The following is a 13,677-nucleotide window of genomic DNA, read 5'->3' on the forward strand; positions in this document are numbered from 1 at the left end:
AGCCACAAGCAAACTAAATCCAGCCTCCCTTAATTTCATTGACTCTTAACTAACTCTAAGTAGTTGTTGATGGTTAGTTGAGAAGATTCCTGTGCATAGGCTTTTAATAATACATCAGTTTAATTGGACTTTCATGTGTGAATATCGTCTTTTGTATCTGACACTTGTTAAGATTTTGGAATTAAAACCGCTAGGATGCTGTGCTTAGCCAAGCTCCCTAGTGATGTGTGATAATGACATGCACTCAGCCCCCTGCCATCTCGGCAACTAACCTGTAGCTTTTCCTTCTGGATTATTGGATGCTATTTTTCCCTCAACACATTCATTCGGCTATCCTCTGGCCCTCTTTAGATCGTGCAAAACATGTTGTCTGACTGAATAATTAGCAGAGTCTGGGTTATTAAGCAAGTGCCTTCCAGCAGGTTTCCCCTCTCTAACACTTTTTTTCCACCCAGCACACCTTTCTCTCTGAAGATAACCCATCATCCGAATACTAATTAAGCTCCATATCCAGTAATTGACCTGCAGTATCTAGGCTAATGAAAAGAAGAGCAATGGCAACCCAGGGACAAGTGCATTGAGGCAGCAGCCATCTAGTGAGAATGGATGTGAACCAGGAAAGGCTGAAACGTTTTCATTGGAAAGAGCTGCCATATCTGGGAACAGCCACAGGTGGCAGCAAAGCGATATAGGGAATCTTTTGTGGTCCTCTAGAGGTAAGCTGGAGTTTTGCAAATGGAAGCATCAGAACATAGACTCTTTTCCTATTGAAAACTATCTCACAGCTTGGAATATTCTTCTCCCAGGCTTATTCAGTTCAAATCCTACGTTATTTAGGAGTAACTGTTGTAAAAAAAAAACACGTAGATATGATTGTGAATTGTTGTGATTTATTAATTGTGGATTAAATAAACACAGAGGATGCCTAAAACAGCTGCAGGGGACACTTTGGCAGGAAGTTAGAGCAGCAAAAAAAACCCTTCCATCTCAAAACAGTCTTACTAAATATCTTTCTTACATCAGTTTATAATAAAGGTTGTTCATTAAGCCTCCCTCCCACTTACTTGGCAAAACCAGTGTTCATTGGGCAAATAACTTTTGTGCAAATGTTCATAAAACCTTGAGAAATTTTGGAAGAGGGGGAAATGAAAGAAACAGCAGATCTTTATATATATATATATATACAGAGAGTGGAAGTGTGACCTTCCTCCCATACTTGGGCATACCAGGGGTTGTGACTTTAAAGTATATATATATACCCCTGGTATGCCCAAGTATGGGAGGAAGGTCACACTTCCACTCTCTGTCATTAGGCTATTTATCAGCATAAATATAACAAATGTAACAAAAAAGGCAACAGTAAAAAATATTGGGTTTCTGTCTGGATGGTCTCTTGTGACGAGCCTAATGACAGAGAGTGGAAGTGTGACCTTCCTCCCATACTTGGGCATACCAGGGGTTGTGACTTTAAAGTATATACCTCCCACCCTGGCTGGCTGATAAAGGAGTCGTTCTCTGTAGCTCAAATGGTTAACTCCCTGCCTGGGAGGCAATAGAGCACAGGTTCGATTCCCAAAACTTGGGTATGGCTAGCTGATGAGAGCTAAATAGCTTGAAATAGATCTATACTAGTCTCCCTTTATTTATTTATCAGCATAAATATAACAAATGTAACAAAAAAGGCAACAGTAAAAAATATTGGGTTTCTGTCTGGATGGTCTCTTGTGACGAGCCTAATGACAGAGAGTGGAAGTGTGACCTTCCTCCCATACTTGGGCATACCAGGGGTTGTGACTTTAAAGTATATACCTCCCACCCTGGCTGGCTGATAAAGGAGTCGTTCTCTGTAGCTCAAATGGTTAACTCCCTGCCTGGGAGGCAATAGAGCACAGGTTCGATTCCCAAAACTTGGGTATGGCTAGCTGATGAGAGCTAAATAGCTTGAAATAGATCTATACTAGTCTCCCTTTATTTATTTATCAGCATAAATATAACATATATATATATATATATATATATATATATATGTATGTATGTATGTATGTATGTATGTATGTATGTATGTATGTATGTATGTATATATATATATATATATATATATATATATATATATATATATATATATATATATATATATATATATATATATATATATATTTTCCCCTCCCTCCTCTTCTCCTCCATTCGGAAGCAAAGAAAATCAACACCTTGTGAAGAAGGAATAGAGCACCAAATCTGAGCAAAGCATGAATGAATTGGTCTTATTACTGGATGGGTTGAAGAACTGCTCCATTAGGAGAAAAAATTAAATATTTCATTCCCACTGGTGACTCTACTGCCTTGAAAATCAACTTCAAGTGAAGTTAACAATTTTCTTTTAGACTCTAGCTTGGAATATATTTTATGGATTTAGTCTATCATTCCTCCCAGTGTTGTACCGTGATTCTTTAAAATTCTGTATCCATTTTATCACACACTTTTTATTTGTTCTGTCTCTATGTCATAGCTAAGTGTGTATTGATTGATTATGTGCCAGCAAATGATTTTCAACTCCTAGCAACCACATAGATTGAATTTATCCATTTCAGGTCTTCCTATAACTGAGTTCCAAATGAGTGAAAATATATCTAAGCAGGGATTTATATACACAAATGGTATTGGTTGTGCATTGGATTAACATTTCAGATTATTTTTTCTTAGTATCCCTCCCTTGTTCTTAAGATCAGATTTTAAAATGAAATGTTAGTAAAGTGAAGTGTTTAGAACCACTTTGGCAAGAGCACACTTGGAATACTATGTCCATTTTTGGTCCTCAGACAATACAAGACAACAAGACTCTAGAAAAAGTACAGAGAATAGATGTGGGCGGGGCCAGCCAGAGGTGGTATTTACTGGTTCTCTGAACTACTCAAAATTTCCGCTACCGGTTCTCCAGAACTTATCAGAACTTGCTGAATACCACCTCTGATCTGTGAAGCCCAAAGTACACCAGCTTTCCCTTTATTGACTGGGAATTCTGGGAAGATAGTTCCATGATTGACTCGGCTGTGAAGCTGTCAGAAGCTTTCCACTTTTCTGTAGTCTAGCAGCTGCAAACACCAAACTGTTTCATAAATGTAGTGGTGTCAATGGATTGAATTTCAGCATGTGAGACACATGGCTGAGATAACTGAACAAACAATTGTTACTGATCTGGAAGAGGATTTTGGATTTGAGCATTTCATTTGTGTGTTCATGGGCAATGTTGTTCTACAGTTGTTTTTGTAAGGTATTCTTCTGATGCCATCTCTCACATTTTCTCCCTCTGTCTCTCTCTCACACATACAGATACACAGAGAGGGATCCAGAACACATGAGACCACTCTCATTTAAGCCCTAATTTCCACTAGCAGGTTTTCGGCTTTACACTCTGTAGTCAGAGTGAACTTTTGCGTGAGTCTATAAATCAGATAAGAAATTATTTGTCCAATTTTCTGGTTCTACTTTAATTCCACCCAGTTTACATTTGGGGGCCAAAGACAGCCTAAAATTGCCAGTTCGTGCATTGCATTATGGGTCCGGCATGCCCACGCATGACCTCCCCCCTGTGCTCCCCCTGCTTACGGTATGCGAACCAAAATAGGTTCGCCATTTCTGTGCTATAGCATAGCAATGTAACTATATATATACCCAACATTACCAACATTATATGTACCCAACATTAGAAATTACGTTTGGTCTGGATAGTTTCCGCCTATAAATAAATACCGGGGCAACGCCAGGTTATCAACTAGTATGCTATATCATAACAATATGATTCCTTCTAATCAGGAGGAGAAGAAGCCCATCCCCACCCCTTTTGTACCAAATGTCACCTGAGCACACCTGAGTTTTCTTACATGTTGCTTTCTTTCTCTGTCTCTCTCTCTCTCCAGGCAGCTAAATCAAATGCCTATGCCTGGCTAATGTGATGCTTATCCAATTTTCTAGGTTGGTGAGGACAACTCAGCTGAAAAATTGTTATTATTTAATTAAGCCTGGCTCAACTTCGCAGTTTCTAGGGACACCAATGGGCCTCCTTGATGTTCCACAGCTCTGTCTTTATTCACACAAATGCTTCTGTGCCCTCAGTAGGCATCTGCATTTTACATTTTACAATGGCAAGAGGTTGCCACTCAGGATTTTGTCTGGAAGTGTGCCCAATTCCCCAGAAAATTGACGAAAATCAGCACACTAGGCGGTTCATGAGAAAATGTTCTGTAAACACAGAACAATTTCCCCTGGAGCAGCAATTTTGTAAATAGCCAACCATGAAAATGCAGCCACTGCTCATTCCCCACACTCTAAATTTGTCATGTAGCCCCAAAAGCTCAGAGTTGTTTTTTTTTAACCAAACAAGCTCCTGGTGGCCAGAAAATTCAGTTGAATTTGAATAAGCCATACAGAGACCAGCCAGAAGATAACAAAGGAAACAGGAGACAGAGAGAAAGAGGAACCAGCTCTTAGGTATAAACTTTCAGAAGACTAGGAAATGCTAGCAAAGAGATACTGAAAAATGAAGTTTTGCTGCCATCTAATGATCATCTGGATGTTGCAGCTCAGAACTGGTGGTCCTGCAATTAGGAAATAGACCCTTGAACCTCAACATTACATCTTGTGCTAGAAGAATTCCTCAGGTGCCAGCCTATGTTTTGGGCTTTGCTAAGAGGCATCCATGGATATCAGTTGTTGAGTGTCTATCTTTGATTGACATTTTAATTCTTGTTGTAGTAGTAGTAGTTGTTGTTGTTCTTCTTCTTCTTCATCATCATCATCATCATCTTCTTCTTCTTCTCCTTCTCCTTCTCCTCCTCCTCTTTGTTCTGCTTCTTCTTCTCCTTGTTTTTCTTCTTTTTCCCCTCCTCTTCCTCCTCCTCCTCTTCCTCCTCTTCTTCTTTTTGTCTTTCTCCTCCTCCTCCTCCTCCTCCTCCTCCTCCTCCTCCTCCTCCTCCTCTTCTTCTTCTTCTTCTTCTTCTTCTTCTTCTTCTTCTTCTTCTTCTTCTTCTTCTTCCTCCTCCTCCTCCTCCTTTCTTCTTTCTTCTTTTACCACTTCAGGTGTTGAGGGAGATATAAAGTTCCAGTTCTTGCTCTTCTGGTGGCCTCAACCATTGTTATTTGATGTTGTTGTAGTGTGTGATTATTTTAACACTGAAGTTATAATTTAGGACGCAAAATCCACACTCACAACCCTTTCTTTTAGTACACATCAGACAAAAGGCCTTGGCTGAATAGAAAGGTAGCCAGGCCAACCTTTAATCCAAATTAAAGGATTAAATTCTGAACAATCCCAAATAGTGACATCTCTAATAATCCTAGGAATGCCCTGATCACTGGTGTCCATTTAGATGAAAACCTTCTTGGCATCTGAATTTGGAATGCTTAGTAGCAACTGTATCCCACTGTGTCTGTTCTGAAACTGGAGAAAAACAGTCCCTGATGGACTGGTGTGTTTGGAATCCAGAAGTGAGGATATGAAGTTGAGGTCATGTCCCCTATCTCACTGAGGCCTCCTTTTCTTCCTACTGCAAGGTCACCTTTTCATGGGCTAGGATGACACAGGAGATCATTCATTTCGGTAGGACACCCTGAAGCCAGTGATCTCTTGACTCACAAGGTGCTCTGGGCTGCAGCTTGGCAATTAAGATGCGGGAAGTAGATGGTGAAAAGAAGAGAAGAGAGCAAGAGAAGAATAAGAGGGCAGAATAAATATAAGAAGTGCTTCGTCAGCTTTTATTCCGCTGTGGTACTGATAAACTGAGTCTGCACAGCTGCAACAGAATCTCGGCTATATCTTTCTTGAGCAGGGAGTTCGTTCCACAGTCATAGGAAGTTGGTCCTCTTGCTTGGTATCTAATTCTGGCAATGTCAATAATTTAGGCCCATCCAGGAATGATCCATCCAAAGAGGCAAACTAAGTGGTCACCTAGAGATGCCAAGTTTAGGTTTAGGTTTAGGTTTTATTGGGATTTATATGCCGCCCTTTTCCCTGAGGGGACTCAGGGCGGCTTACAACCACAGGGGAGGGGAAGTGCAAGGTCAAAACAAACACTTTGTGAACAAAAGGAAAATAATAAAACACAACTTTCATTCAGCAATCAAACACTCGGGTGGGTAATTGGAAGCCTATCCCCAGGCCTGCTGGGAGAGCCAGATCTTGAGGGCTGCGCGGAAGGTCTGGATCGTGGTGAGGGTGCGGATCTCCATGGGGAGCTCATTCCATAGGGTCGGGGCAGCAACAGAAAAGGCTCTCCTCCGTGTGGTCGCCAGTCGACATTGACTGGCAGATGGAATTCGGAGGAGGCCCAGTCTGTGCGATCTAATTGGTCGATTTAGGGAGGTAATCGGCAGAAGGCGGTCTCTCAAGTACCCAGATCCACTACCATGGAGTGCTTTAAAGATGGTCATCATTATCCTGAAGCGCACCCGGAGACCAACAGGCAGCCAGTGCAGCTCGCGGAGGACAGGTGTAACGTGGGCGAACCGAGGTGCGCCCACTATCACTCGCGCGGCTGCATTTTGGACTAGCTGTAGTCGCCGGATGCACTTCAGGGGCAACCCCATGTAGAGCCCATTGCAGTATTCCAGTCTAGAGATCACAAGGGCTCGAGTGACTGTTGTGAGGGCCCCCCGATCTAGGTAGGGCCGCAACTGGCGGACCAGGCGAACCTGGGCAAATGCCCCCCTGGTCACAGCTGACAGCTGATGGTCAAAAGTCAGCTGTGGATCCAGGAGGACTCCTAAGTTGCGAACCCTATCTGAGGGGTATAAAATTTGACCCCCCAGCCTAAGCGTTGGTGTATTAGCCAAATTATTGGGGGGGAAACACAACAGCCACTCGGTCTTATCCGGGCTGAGCACCAGTTTGTTAGCACTCATCCAGTTCTTAACGGCCTCCAGACCCCGGTTCATCACGTCCACCGCTTCATTGAGTTGGCACGGGGCGGACAGATACAATTGCGTATCGTCCGCATATTGATGGTATTTTATCCCGTGCCTCCGAATGATCTCGCCCAGCGGTTTCATGTATATGTTAAATAGTAGGGGGGATAGGACCGAACCCTGAGGTACTCCACATGTTAGGGGCCTCAGGGACGATCTCTGCCCCCCTACTAACACCGACTGCGACCTGTCCGAGAGGTAGGAGGAGAACCACCGCAAAACAGTGCCTCCCACTCCCACCTCCCGCAGTCGTCGCAGAAGTTAGTAGGGTACCATGTTTTGAAGGAAAACAAAAAAAAATCAAATATTGCTTTTGGACTGCATGGCTAAACCCTAATAGCCTAACCCCAGTGGTGGGATCCTGTCTGATGATTGAATGCTTCACTCCGTGCATGTGAGCAGTTTTAACAAAACTTACCTTCCACATTACTTCTGGGGAGTAACACAGCTGAAGTGCAGCAATCCACTCTGTCATGTGAATCAGCTGAGAAGATATAGGTAAGTAAAGCACAGAGGTGGGCAGGCCGGCCCACTTGATCATTGGAGTGAACTGGTTCGCTCCCTGCTGATCATCGGAGCTACCAGTTTGCCCAAACTGGTCAGAACCAGCTGAATCCCTTTTCAAGATTCACCAAGCTTGCAGATGTATGAGAGGGAAAAAAGAGTGTGGAGAAACATTTGTCCTTAGTAACTTGCATTCATGGATTTTGAGAGTTTCCCATTGACATCTGAGATGAATGTACATCTATGCTGTGTGCATGGTTCCAGATGACACTCTGGATGCACATTATTGTGGAGTCCAAAAAGCAATCCTATCAATCAATCAATCAATCAATCAGAATAGGGACCTTGGAGGGCTTCTAGTCCAACCACCCACAAAGAGCCTTGGTGGCACAGTGGTTAGAGTGCAATACTGCTGGCTAATCCAGCTGACAGCTAGCTGAAGTTTGGCAGTTCAAATCTCACTGGCTCAAGGTTGACTCAGCCTTCTATCCTTCCAAGGTGGTTAAAATGAGGATCCAGATTGCTGGGGGCCAATAGGCTGACTCTGTAAACCACTTAGAGTGGGCTGTAAAAGCACTGTGAAGCTGTATTTAAGACTAAGAGCTATTGCTATTACTATTAAGCAGGAGACCCTATACTGTTCCAGACAAATATCTGTCCAATCCCTTCTTAAAGAGATGACCAATTTCTTCCCCAGTGATGAAGCATCCACAACATCTGAAGGCAAGCCATTCCACTGGTTCATTGTTTTCACTGCAGGAAATTTCTCCTTATTTCCAGGTTGTTTCTCTCCTTGATTAGTTTCCATCCGTTGTTTCTTGTCCTGCCCTCTTGTGCTTTGGAAAATAAGTTGTCTGCTCCCCCTCTTCTTTGTGGCAGCTCCTCAAACACTAGAATATTGCTATCATGCCATGCTAGTCTTTCTTTTCTCTAGACTAGCCATACCCAATTCATGCAAACAAATTCTTCATATGTTTTAGTCTCTGGCCCTTAATCTTAGTTTTTATACCTTTATACATGTTTGCTTTCTATAGTTGAGCTTTGAAAAAGTCAGTGATCCAAAAGTACCTAAATGGTGAAGCACATCACTATATTTAAATCTCCTATCCTGAAGATGGTTGAGTTGTCTTGGCTGTTCATAGAAATTAAAAGTGTTTAAAGAACCACAGGATGCTTAGGAGATTGTCAGAAATCAGAGATTTAATATGCTTCTATCTCCCCAAATCTGGCTGTTGTTAACTCCACAGGACATGTACTGGAGGAGTCTTGTTCTTACCATCTTCTGTGCATGCTGGTGGCTGATGTTTCAACTTGGTCAAGGCCAACCGTTTCACATACCAACCTGATGAGGCTGTTTGAAGATGCACCCCACATGACACCTTAGGGAGTTGCAGATTGGACACTGGGTTGGGGTAATTGGAGGGAGGGTGCTTGATATGTATTTGTTCGTGCCTTTTTGGCTCAGATCTTGCTTTCCTTTTAGCTGCTTTCACTTCATATCTAGTAAAAGTACTTTATCTCTATTAACATGGAGTTGGGTTTTTTTCTTTCTTGGATATTGAAGGAGGCATGACTGACAGTTGATCACTACTGGGGAAAAAAAGAAACACAACCATTTATGGTGTTATTTTCTCTTTGTTCTTGAAATGGGGCATCCTCCTTCCTTCCCCACCCCACTGCAACTTGGACTCCTCCCCGTGAAGTTTGTTGCAGATCGATTATACTCAGCAGGGTAATTCCACACTTCTCAAGCAGACAGAGAGCAACATGGATCTTCAAGAGAGCAGCAAACATCTTCTTCAGCATCTTGGAGAAGTCTAGACGCAGGATGCACCATAAACCTATATTAAGCTTGTCAGTGTGTATGGAAGTTCATGACTGGCAGAGACATGGTAACAAGGTCAGCCAATGAAGAGACATGGCAACTGGGTCAGCCAATGAGGGCTGTTTGGAAACTGAAACAGTATTTGCTGGAGATAGCGAGGAGCATGAGCAAGGCTTAGCTCTGTAGCTCTGAGTCTGTGCTGAGCTCTAAAGTAGTCTGCTGCTCTGAAGTGAAACTGAAACTCTTCTCTCCTCCACCTGTTTTTGCTTGCATTTACTACCACGTTGGAAAACCTGCTTTTGGTATTGTATATTTACTTCATGTGTTATATTATATATAAAGAGGAGTTAATGCATCCTGCTGAATCAGTTACCTGTGTGTGTTTGCTTTCTGGATGTGATTGCTGCTGCAAACTCAGACAAAGCTGAATTACGTGTGTATTGGTTTCAGGAGAGTGTCTCTTTTCCTCACTGAAGCCAGATAAAGCCTCTCTGAGTTAAGTTCTTAAGGAAAGCCCTGCCTGCCATCAACAGCAGGGAAAAAACGATGGGTGTATCTTACATGCTGAACTAAAAGTCAAGGGTAAGACGAACTAAGAGTCAAGGGTATTACTAGAATCCATCCTCATTTTAGGTCTCCGCCAGGTATTTGAACAATAACATTTGATGCTTCTTTTTCAAAATACACGTTTGGGGAAATGCTCAAGATTGTCAAGCCATTCCTGTAAGGGTTCCCAAGGCAGATTCAGGCTCAGGGCTTTTCTGCCAAGGTCCCCATACAATTCAAGCCTGCCTCACTTGCAGAATGCCATGGATCAATAATGAGTGGCTTCTATTTGAAGTCAGAAATTATGTTTTTTTCTGCAAAATAACATCATGGCTCATGGTCAGCTTTTCTATTGCCTTGCTCTGCCTTGCTCTTTTTTGCTCTTTTTTCATGAATGAAACCCCCATCTTATAGAATTAGAACATGGTGTCCCAGGAAAAAAAACACCATCCTGTATACAAATTTAATATATTTTTCTCAGCTATCCAGTAAAATTATTGGCTTCTTTAAATTGAACAGAAAATTGACTTGCTGTTTTGGATCTAGACCAGGGCAGGGTCAAACTCGATTTCATTGAGGGCCACAACAGGGTTGTGTTTGATCTTGGTGGGTCTGGGATGTCGTGGCCAGGGTGGTCGTGGCCAGCTCGACGTCACTCATTGAGGCGGAAACAGCGCAGGCTGACCAGACGACTCAGGAGGAGATCGCCCCATCTCTCTTCACAAGATACCCCTGGGGACTGAGATTTAAGGAGAAGGCACTGTGGGAGAGGGGCGTTTGCCAGGAACAAATGTTGAATTTGTGGAGTTTTTTTTAAAAAAAAAGTTTTATTTTTCTTTCTCATATATACGTTCACAAATATACATTCTAATAAGTACTATTAATATTTATATATTGTCTTTTAACATTTATCAGAATCCATTTAAAAATATAATCAGGGTTGCTTTCTTGCCACCCCTTATTTTACAACAACCCTACTCCTCCTTTCATCCTCCCAACCTACCTTCTATACCTTCTTCTTTCCTTTCTCTCTTATTCTTCTCCTCCTCCTTCCTTCCCTCTCTCCTACTCTTACTATCCCTGAATTTGTGGAATTTTGTGTGCTGTTGCCAATGTCTGGCATTGGGAGAGAGAGAGAGAGAGAGAGAGAGAGAGAGAGAGAGAGAGAGAGAGAGAGAGAGAGAGAGAGAGAGAGAGAGCTTTGCTCTGGGACTTGCATAACCTGGGAGCATTTAGCGGAAAGTTGGAGCATTAAAGAAGAGTTTGAACTCTCAGCTGGCTGTGGGGCCTTCGTGTCTTGTACCGGATAAAAGTTGGGAACCAAAAATGCAGCCACAGGAGGTGGGGGGGTGAGCTTCAAAAACCCCTTTCAGCCTTCGTGAATCCCCAAACATATGTATGTTAAGGTAATCTATTGTCTCCACCTTTCCAGTTTTAATTACTGAGCTCGGTAATGGAGCATGCTGAGACTGTTACAAAAAGCCTCAGACATCCCGGTGCTTTGTCGACGGTGCTAATGCTGAAGAAAATTAATTAGAGTCATTTCAACTCTTTTGAGTCACTTTCTCTCCGAGGTCATTGTTCTCAATTCTGCTCTGCTAGGAAACGTGACAGTGGCCATAAATTACAAATGGTTGCCTTAACTCCCATTACACTGGTTTTTCCCATCCCCTCCGAGGCATTCCTCACTTTGGAAGGGAAGAAAATGGCACAAGGAATCTTTGAATAACAGAGTTAGCTGGTCAGTTTTACAAAACTAGTCAGAGTATTTAACCAACATGCAAATCTTGGTTAGTTGTAGCCTTTGGTGACCAAAAAGTACCAAAGGCCATGTCAAGGCCCTGAATCTTCAAACAATCAAAATAGAGCTGGAAGGGACATTCGAGGTCTTCTACACCAAATAGGAGACCCTGTACATTTCAGACAAATGACTATCCAGACTGACTATTTATTTTGTCTCAGCATCTCAATATCTTGTGAAGTTTGGGTTTTATGATTGTCCTTGCCTAAAAATTGGTTAATTCTATAACCAGGACAGGCTTTTTGATTGAATGACTCCATGCAATAAATTCAGTGGTGAAATTAATTTTTTTTTTACTAACTGTTCTGTGGGTGTGGCTTGGTGGCAGAGGAGGGCTCCTACCGGTTCGGACCGGTTTGGCTGAATAGGTAGTAACTCGGCAGGACTAGTGACCATACCAATTCTATCCTGGGCACTGCCATCTTTATTTTCTGTTCTGCACATGCACAGAACTCTTCATTGAAAAAATCCCCCCCTTTTTTTTAATGATGTGTGAATGCCAGTCCCAGAGAGCTCTCAGAGATGGGCCATTTTTCACAAAAATGGAGGCATTTTTGCCTTCTCCCAGCCTCCAGAAGCACTCTGCAGACTTCAGCAGGGCTGGGGGAAGGCAAAAATGGCTCTGTTTTTGTGAAAAATAGCCCGTTTTATGCCCATTTTGTGCAAAAACAGGGGCATTTTTGCCTTCCCCCCAGCCCTGCTGAAGCCTGCAGAGTGTTCCTGGGGGCCGGGGAGGACCAAAACTTTTTTTCTTACTGGGTAGTTTGCAGGCACTTTCTTAGCTCCGCCGAGATTGGAGCCCCCCCCCACGTCAAAACTTTTCGCCACCCTTTCGGTGGACATGGCTTGGTGAGGGGGTCATGTGACTGACTGTGCATGAGTGACATCAAGTTGGCCATGCCCAGTCAGTCACATGCCACCCCCAATCTATCCATGCCCTCCAAAACTGTAGTAATTTTTTTAAAACCTACCCCTGCTTGATGGGTGTGGTGTGGCTTGGTGGGCATGGCGGAGGAAGGATACTGTAATATCTCCATTTCCATCCCACTCTGGGGCCAGCCAGAGGTGACATTTGTTGGTTCTCCAAACTACTCAAAATTCCCACTACTGGTTCTCCAAAACCTTTCAGAACCTGCTGGATTTCACCCCTGAATAAATTCCTTATCTTTGTCAGGTTTCAGAAGACGTAAGTAGTAGTGATGATGCTTATTTGCTACACTTCATTGTTCGTGTTTAGGGTGACCTGCATACTTAAACAGAATGTTTAAGAACCTCTCACTGAAAAGATCTACTTCAAAGTTTTGATGGACCTACCATTGAGGCAAATATGGAAAGTGAAACAATGAAGTGCTTCATAACAATACCTTGACTCTAGGGCCATGATGATGAACCTATGCCATGTGTGCCACAGGTGGCACCAAGAACCCTCTCTACAGGCACATGAGCCATCACCCCATGCACTTGCGCCTCCCGCTGGCCAGCTGGTTTTCGAGTCTCTGCCACGCATGCAGGGGGGGCAGGACACATGCAGGAGATGCACATGTGGCGTGCTCCCCCCACGGCTTGATTTTTCTCCCAGGATGCTGCAGGGAGGATTACTAGGACCAAAATGCATTGCATTGTGGGGGTGGGAGCGCACACATGCTTTCGGTACATGATGACAAAAAAATTAGCCATCACTGCTCTAGAGCCTTTGTCCTTTGTAGACTTTGGAAACTTTCTGCAGAATTCATGGGTTTTCCATGGCTTGGGGATTCTATAGACAGTACATACTATGTGCTGTAGCAACCTCCATTGCTAAAGATCATGGGGATTGGAGGTGAACAGTGCTGTGATGTTATCCAGTGCTTGTGTTGGTTATCCAATACCAATACAAGTAGCCAAACAATCAGTTTTAACACCCATCAAACTGTCTGTCTAGCTGGGTTCTTTTTGCAGTGCCAAGGCTAGTGTTACTTTGCCCTACATTCTCTTTCTCATCTCCCAATTGCTCCAAAATGACCAACTCACCAGCTTTCCATGATGAAGACAGGCTCAGGGCTGA

The sequence above is a fragment of the Thamnophis elegans genome, chromosome 15 (assembly GCF_009769535.1).
Source record: "Thamnophis elegans isolate rThaEle1 chromosome 15, rThaEle1.pri, whole genome shotgun sequence".
Taxonomy (NCBI): Eukaryota; Metazoa; Chordata; class Lepidosauria; order Squamata; family Colubridae; genus Thamnophis; species Thamnophis elegans.